Source organism: Protopterus annectens, chromosome 10.part0, assembly GCF_019279795.1.
Source record: "Protopterus annectens isolate FY-2018-M chromosome 10.part0, PAN1.0, whole genome shotgun sequence".
NCBI classification, from domain to species: Eukaryota; Metazoa; Chordata; order Ceratodontiformes; family Protopteridae; genus Protopterus; species Protopterus annectens.
This window is the reverse complement of record NC_056744.1, coordinates 1,631,380,071-1,631,387,570: the sequence shown is the minus strand read 5'-3', so window position 1 is coordinate 1,631,387,570 and position 7,500 is coordinate 1,631,380,071. Positions and strand designations below refer to the sequence as shown.

General features: G+C 39.9%; 1 protein-coding gene across 3 annotated transcripts in view; it reads left to right on the top strand.

The window, feature by feature from the left end:
* The window catches only part of MAZ (MYC associated zinc finger protein), a 520,299-nt gene that overhangs the window by 234,614 nt on the left and 278,185 nt on the right, over positions 1-7,500 (top strand). The window lies entirely within an intron of this gene.

Genomic DNA, 7,500 nt, shown 5'->3' with positions numbered 1-7,500 from the left:
GACTATAAGGCAGTTACTGTCACCAGACACTCCAAAGCCAGCCACCCTAAGGATCTTACAAGGGCACCCAATTGTACTTAGTGAAATTAATATTAATACAAATGATAGCGTTTTGACCAATACAGTAAGGCTTTCAGGAGTGGTCACAGTGTCGCCAAATAAGTATAAGTGCTCTCAAAGCTTAAAATATTCTCTAAAGGATCACCCGCAATGAAAAGTTTAAAAATATTTAATAATAAAAGAACATGAAAATACCAAATGTCTAGTTACAGTAACCACCAGAGTTTCTATCACAGGAAATATTAAAATAACACAGATTCACACAAATACAGAAAAACAGTACGTAACTAATCTCACTATATTTTCCTGGCAGGTCTAAAGAATTAGTTATTCCCTGGTTACTTACTAAAGCAAGGCAAGATGAAGTGGGTGAGAGATCCTTCTTTGTCAGGTTACAAAAACAGACTGCTCATCTCATCTAGTATTAAAGCATCATCTTAGTACTGGATTATAGAATTGGTATCACATATGTGTGGTCATCTGAGTTCTGGTTCCCATACTACCCCCCTTTACTAGAAGGTGTCAGGAGTTAGCACAGATGTGTTACCTTAAACACCTAGAGCCTTTGCCAAGATCTTTGCAGCTTCTAGAAGTCATTAAACCATTTCAAACTTCCACCCTTCCAGAGTAGCAATTAGTTCACCCCCAAGGACAATACAGAAGGTTTCCTAGTACAGACGTTTTGTCTCTGGCTGTATTGAGACCTGTGAGATACAATCTTTGTGGCCTAAATTAAGTAATTTAATTTCAGGATGTTTGTTCTTCTTTCGGCTTTTCCTGGTTAGGGGGTCGCCACAGCGGAACTCCAGTCCGCTAATGATTGGCAGTAGATTTTTTACGGGTGCCGAGGTGCTAGCTCGATGCCCAACCTTCAACGAAGGCACGCTCATTCTACGCATGTCTTTCGAACGCCACTCATACTAATAGATATAAATGTAAATATAAGAAAAAAAGGCTACACAAGTCCTTATCTGTAGCTTTATTGTGGCTGGAGTATACAGGAAATTTATATCCACTCACTCTTCCAGAAAACATAAGGATATGGGTTGGTGGGTGGGGAGTTGAGGAAGAATGAACATGGAAAACACAGATGGAATGTTATAGTAAGTACATAACTTATTTATCTGATGCTGCCAATTTTTTATTCTGTCCTCAACTGATGGGACAGAGTCCCCAGCTACCTAAATCCCAGGTTGGACTCAAGGAAGGATGTTCCTAAGCACCACTGAACCAAAAGATGCCCTGCTTCTTGATATCAAATCCAATTTATAATGAGTGATGAAGGTATGGGGAGAAGTTTAGGTTGCTGCCATATATATTTCATCCATGGAAGCTCTAGAATGAAAAACAGAGGAAGTTGCTACTGACCTGGTTGAATGAGTGCGTATCTGTCTTGGTAAAGGAATATTCAGTTTGTTGTTAATAAAGGTAATACAGCCTGTACGCCATCTGGCTAGGGTGACTTTGGACACTGGTCTACCCAGTCTCAGATCTGCAAATGAAACAAATAACAGATCAGTAGTTCTGAAATATTTTGTTCTATGTAGATAGAAGCGCAGTTGCCAATGAACATCCAGTGATGAAGCAGGTATTCGCCTTTGTTCGGGTAATTTGAAAAGAAAACTGGTAAATTGATGGACTGGTTAAAATGGGATTCTGATACTATTTTGGGCAAAAGGGATGCATTAGTCCATAGTGTAACCCTATCTTTATGAAAAATTAGATATGTGGGCTTCACGGGCAAGGCCTGAATTTCTGAAATTCATCTGGCAGAAGTAATGGCCAATAACAGTGTTTTCCAAGAAAGAAATGTAAGACTACAGATATGTTTAGGTTCAAAAGGTGAATGGATCAAGGCTTGTAATAATAGATTAAGATCCCATGGAGTGGTAGGATCTTTAAAGGGAGGTTTCAAATGAAGCATGCCTTGCATAATGGTTTTACAAAGTTTATGAAAGGTGAGTGATGAACCATCAAATCCACTAAGGAAATTAGAAATTGCTGCCAACTAAACGTTAACTGTTGAAGCCCTGGCTCCTTGACCAAAATGCATTGTCAAGAAGTCAAGAATGCAGTGAATCGAGGCAGAAAAGGGGTCAATATGATGTGAAATTGCCCAGTGTATGAATTTCACCCATTTACTGGCATAAAGCTTCCTTGATGGTTTAAGGGAAGATAGCAAAATGTGACAAACAGGAGATGAGGGCATAGGTTGTCTGGCTATTACTGGAAATGCAGAAACCAAGCTCTCAGCTTGAGATTGGAAAGGTTCAGATGAATCATGCCTGTTGGGTGAGATAGCAGATCTGGAGCTGGGTACAGAATCCAGGGTTGATTAACTAGATGAGGCCACAGGAAGGGGAAACCAAATATGCTGAGGCCAATAAGGTGCAATCAGGATGACCTTGCTGTTCAACCTGGTAGCTCTCTGTAGGAATTTTGGAATCAAAGGATTTGAGGGGTAAGCATAAAGTAGACCAAGGATGCAAATCGTGGAGAAGAGCATCCATTGGTGACTCACCCTGTGGGGGGGATTACAGCAAAGTAGCTTTTACATTTGTTGTTTATGGGTGATGCAAAGAGATTGCAGCAAGGCTGACCCCATTCTCGGAAAATCTCTTCCACTACATCCTTGTTGAGGGGCCACTCTTGAGGTAGTAGAATGCACCTGCTCAGTTTATCTGCTGGTATGTTGGATTTCCCTTCCCTGGAATATGCGTTGCTGTAAAATAGCGGTTGGAAGAGATCACCCATTGCCAAATCCTGAGTGCTTTTCAACACAGGGGTAAGATCTGGTCCCCCCTCCTTTGTTGATGTACCAAACTACTGACATGTTCTCTGTTTGAATTGCAATTATTCCTGAAGGGAGAGCATTCTGAAAGGCCTGCAGTGCTAAAACCACTGCTCTCAGCTCTAGGACATTGATATGCAAATTGGCCTCTTTGGGGGACCAAATGCTTTGGACTGTCTTTCCCAGCCAATGCCCCCCTCGCGACCCCAGCTGGGAAGCATCCGAGGTCACAATGGTCTTGGGCTGAGATGGGATGAATAAACATCCTTGTAGAACTTCTTCTGACTGAATCCACCACAGTAGATCCCTTTTGCATATATTAGTGGTTCGTATTGGAGCAGATAAAGGGAGATGAAGGATTGACCACTGCGAGGCTAGCAACCACTGAATAATTCTAATGTGATATCTGGCTCTGGGTAGTAATATTATTGCTGCAGCCATTGATCTCAGAGCCTGAAGGACCAAGTAGGCAGTGATTCTGGTACAGCAAATTATCTTTTTCACTTGCAGTGTTATTGTGTGTACTCAGGAAAAGGGAAGTGAGGCTATAGTGGATTTTGTATCGAGGAGTGCTCTTATGAACTCTAGACTAGATGAGACTTTTGGTAGTTTATGGTGATTCCTAGTACAGTACATGTCTGGATCACTTTTTGTCGTGCCATGCTAAGCTGATGCCTGGTCGTGGTGGAAATGAGCCAGTCATCTAAGTATGGAAACACCCGGAATCCTTGTTGTCTCAAGTGAGTTACTACTATTGCCATGCATTTGGTGAACACCCTGGGGCTGTGGTGAGGCCAGAGGGCAGAACTTTGAACTGATAGCGACTGGCTCCCAGCCAGAAATGTAAAAATGTTCTGGAATGCCTGTTCATCTTTATATGATGGTACGCATCATGAAGATATATTGAGCACATCCAACTGTCCTTTTCCAAAAAAAGGGAAAATGGATTGAACTGTGACTTTCCAGAACTTGGTCTTTCTAAACGGATTTGTTTAAAATGCTGAGATCCAGAACTGGTCTCCAGTCCTCTGTTTTTTTTTGGCACTAAAAAGAATCTTGAGTAAGTTCCAGATTCTACCTGGTCTGGGGGGACTTCTTGGATGGCTCTTTTTTTCTAGCAGCTTTTGTACCTGAATTGCTGCTTGTTCCATCTGACTGGGTGGAACATCAGGGAATTTTCTTGAATTGGGAGGACAAAGGGAAAATGGTATTATATAACTTCTGGAAATAATTATCTGCACCCCAAGTATCTGTTACTTCTAACCAGGTTCTCTGGTGCATAGACAAATGACTCCAAATTGCTTTCAGAGGGGAACCACCAGGCTTTCTTTCAGGAGTTCTGAAAGGGCTTACCAAAGAAAGAATCTCTGGACGCATGAGTTTGTTGGCTACTTCTGCTGCGAGGGCAGCGTCTGCCATTAGAATTCCCCCCTCTGTCCCCGGGGGAACTTCCTCCACATGTGCCCTTTATAGATCTTTGGGATATTCTGAACCACATCTTCTCAATGCCTAGATGATCCCTTGAAAAAGACTTTGAGGGGTGGAAAAATGTATGCCCATAACAGAAATGGTCTTTCCATCCTTCTCACACCTGGGCAATGTGTCTTTAACCTTGGGATGAAAAAGGAATGTGCTGTCAAAAGCAGCACTGACAAACAAAGACTTAAAGGGCTCCACAATATCACGAGTGCATCCAGAAGTGCCTCCTAATGGCAACACCTGAACCCATTTTTCTAAAAGTTAGCTGAAGCTGAACTTAACCACATCTCTTCCAGTATCCTCTATTACAACAGTAATTTCAGCAGTTATAATGCAGTCTGACATGCAGGTGCATTTCTTTTTTCTGTCCAGTATGACCCACTGTTGACACATTTTTTAACACACGCAACTTTACAAATACATTTTCAACACAGGCACCTGTACAAATCATTTTGATATACAAATGACATATAATTCTTTACAGAGGTCCAGCTACCTATGCTGGCCTATGTTGCATATCCTTTGCCCTACTTCTCCTGACATAGCTGGCAATACCTCTTATCGTGTCACATTACGTAGCTCATTTAACTCCTGACTTCTTTCAAACCTCATTCTTCCCCTGTATGTAATTTTCCCACAATTCCCATTTTTTCCTATGTAGTTTGCTCCTACCCTTTTCTAAAGATTTCAATTCCAGTTATTTTATATTCACTTCTTCTAGTATAGTTGGTTTAGATTTTGATTTCCATGTTCTAGTAATTGCTTTTTTTGGCAGCTACCATAATTAGACAAAGCAAGACCTTGCCATGTCTAGGCAATTCCGATTCTGTATTGCAGCTCAGGAAAATAATCTACCTCGTCACACTATTCTGCCCACCCAGCATCTCTGATAGTGTATCCTGCAGGGAATCCTTAAAGTCCACCAAGTCACATGTTCCAGTTTACCTCTTTCTTCCCTGTCACACCTCCAACATTTGATGTCTACCTGTGGAAAATTTCTTTGGAGTCTACCTGGGTTATAAAAATATCTGTGTAAGCATTTCCAAGCAAACATCCTAAATCTTCTAGATTTTGTTGCATGTTTGGGAGACATACATCTGTCCTCCCATCGTTTCTTTGTAAATTGCTTTTCCAATCTCTTGCCAATCCTTTCTAACTTCCTCTGATTGATTCTTATAGTTATCATGCAGTGTTGTATATGTTCTACTAATTATTCCTTTTTTAATAGCAGCTTCTGTTCTAGATTCTACTAAAAACTCTACCAGTGCTGTTTTTTCATTTAGGGCTCCCCTGTTTTTCTCTTTGCCCAGTGTCTGTCAGGTCAGTAGTTTGGGGAGGAAACTGAGTAAGAGCTGTCTTTGACTACCAAATCAGTGTGACCATTTTACTGTTTACTGTAATGAGAAGTAACATTTCCATGCCCAGTATGAAAATTGAGACCAGCACCTGTTTAGCTGGAAATGACATTCACTTTCTGGATTCAGACATCGGTGGGCATTTAATGATAAGTTGCTGTTTTTTTTTGTTTTTACCAGAATCTCTGTTTCCACAGTACATGACCTTTGAAAGGTTTACTTTACCACCCTGTGGTGTGGTCCTGGACTGTATCCAGAAGTATTTTGGTCAGCTGTGCACTTTGCACAGTTATTATTAACTGCATCTTAACCTGCAGTTGTCTTGGTATTGGGTTAAGAGTTTACAAACTATGCAGAGCTGGGTTTGAATCCAGCGAGTTGAATTTGCCTGATCTGAAGAAGTCAGTTAATTAGACCAGTTATGAGAAGTTTCTGTCTAAAAACAGACATTTTTGTCTTATAGGCCTTCCCTTTTTGTCAAATGTTCACAATTGAAAGAGACTGACATTGGTCTGCCAGCATTACATAAGTGATAGAACTGAAGCATTGTGTTAAAGTAACTGCATTTGTGAGCATTTATTTTGTGAGATGTGGTAAGTTATAATCCACAGATGATACTCCTTGCATACCTTTATGCCTGTACTTTGAGCTTAACATAACATGTTGAACAAAACCATTCTGTATTTTTTTTTTGGTGGAGTGGATAATTAATTGCATTGCTGTCTGATGGTGAAAGTAGCAAGTAGCTTTTCCTACAGCCTTTGCTCATGTTAAAATTATTTTAATGGATTTTTCTTTCTAATTTAAAGGCAGTGATTTAAAATGAGGGTGCTTATGTTTCACTGTTTACTGGTATAGCAGTCTTTATCTTGCAGAATATAGAACTGGAGGATGTTGATTTCAGGTGTGTTTTTTTTTCTTTTCCATGCAAAATATGTCTGACAATGATAATGTGAGTTTTTTTTTAATTCATTTTTATATTAGGTAATCCAGAAGCTCAGTTTTCCAGGAGATACCCAGGAGCACTGCCTAGTTTTTTTTTTCTATTTTATTTTATTTCTTTATTTACATATTTGCTTACTGGGTTAGTCTTACCAAGATGACAAGCACAGGCCCTAGAAGAAAAGCTCCATACTAATGAGAAAACACTTGCATGTTGAATAAAACGATAGTGTGAACAGGACAGACAGAATATATAATCATATTACACATGTATATCAGGTACATCACTTGGTGTAGCTTGTATACAAGACATCATATACTAAATTATTTAGGGGAAACAGAGAGAAAGGCATAAGTAAGAAATAGCAGAGGAAAGGAAGGAAAACTGATTGTTAACAGTTGTACTAAGGAGACCAGGAGAGAAAGTGGGAAGGAGATAAGTAGTGGCAGCTATAGTTTTAGTTGCATCATTGAGAAAAGCCTTTGGCTCTGTTGAGTTTTTCTTATGGAATTTTGTATATGCAGGTTGAATGTAAGATTGTCATTCTCTATCATCCCTAATAATTTACTATGAGAAGTGACTTCAGTGGATGTGTTATCAAGAGAGAGAACTTAAAATTTTGTTTTTTCATGAGGGAGGGATTTGGGGTAAAAAAAAAGTAGTAGTTTGGTGTTTTTTTGATATTTGTCAAGGTATACTGGTCTCCATGTCAGTCAGTATTGCAGGGAGAAGAATAGGAATGAAAGAAAGATGTTCAGTAGCATTCTGAGTGGAGGAGATATAATGTAGTTAAAAGGTAAAAGTAAGGGAGAGGTAGATGAGTGTGGGGTACAGATTGGATGGATTGTGGGAGTGGTTGAGTGTAAAGTTTG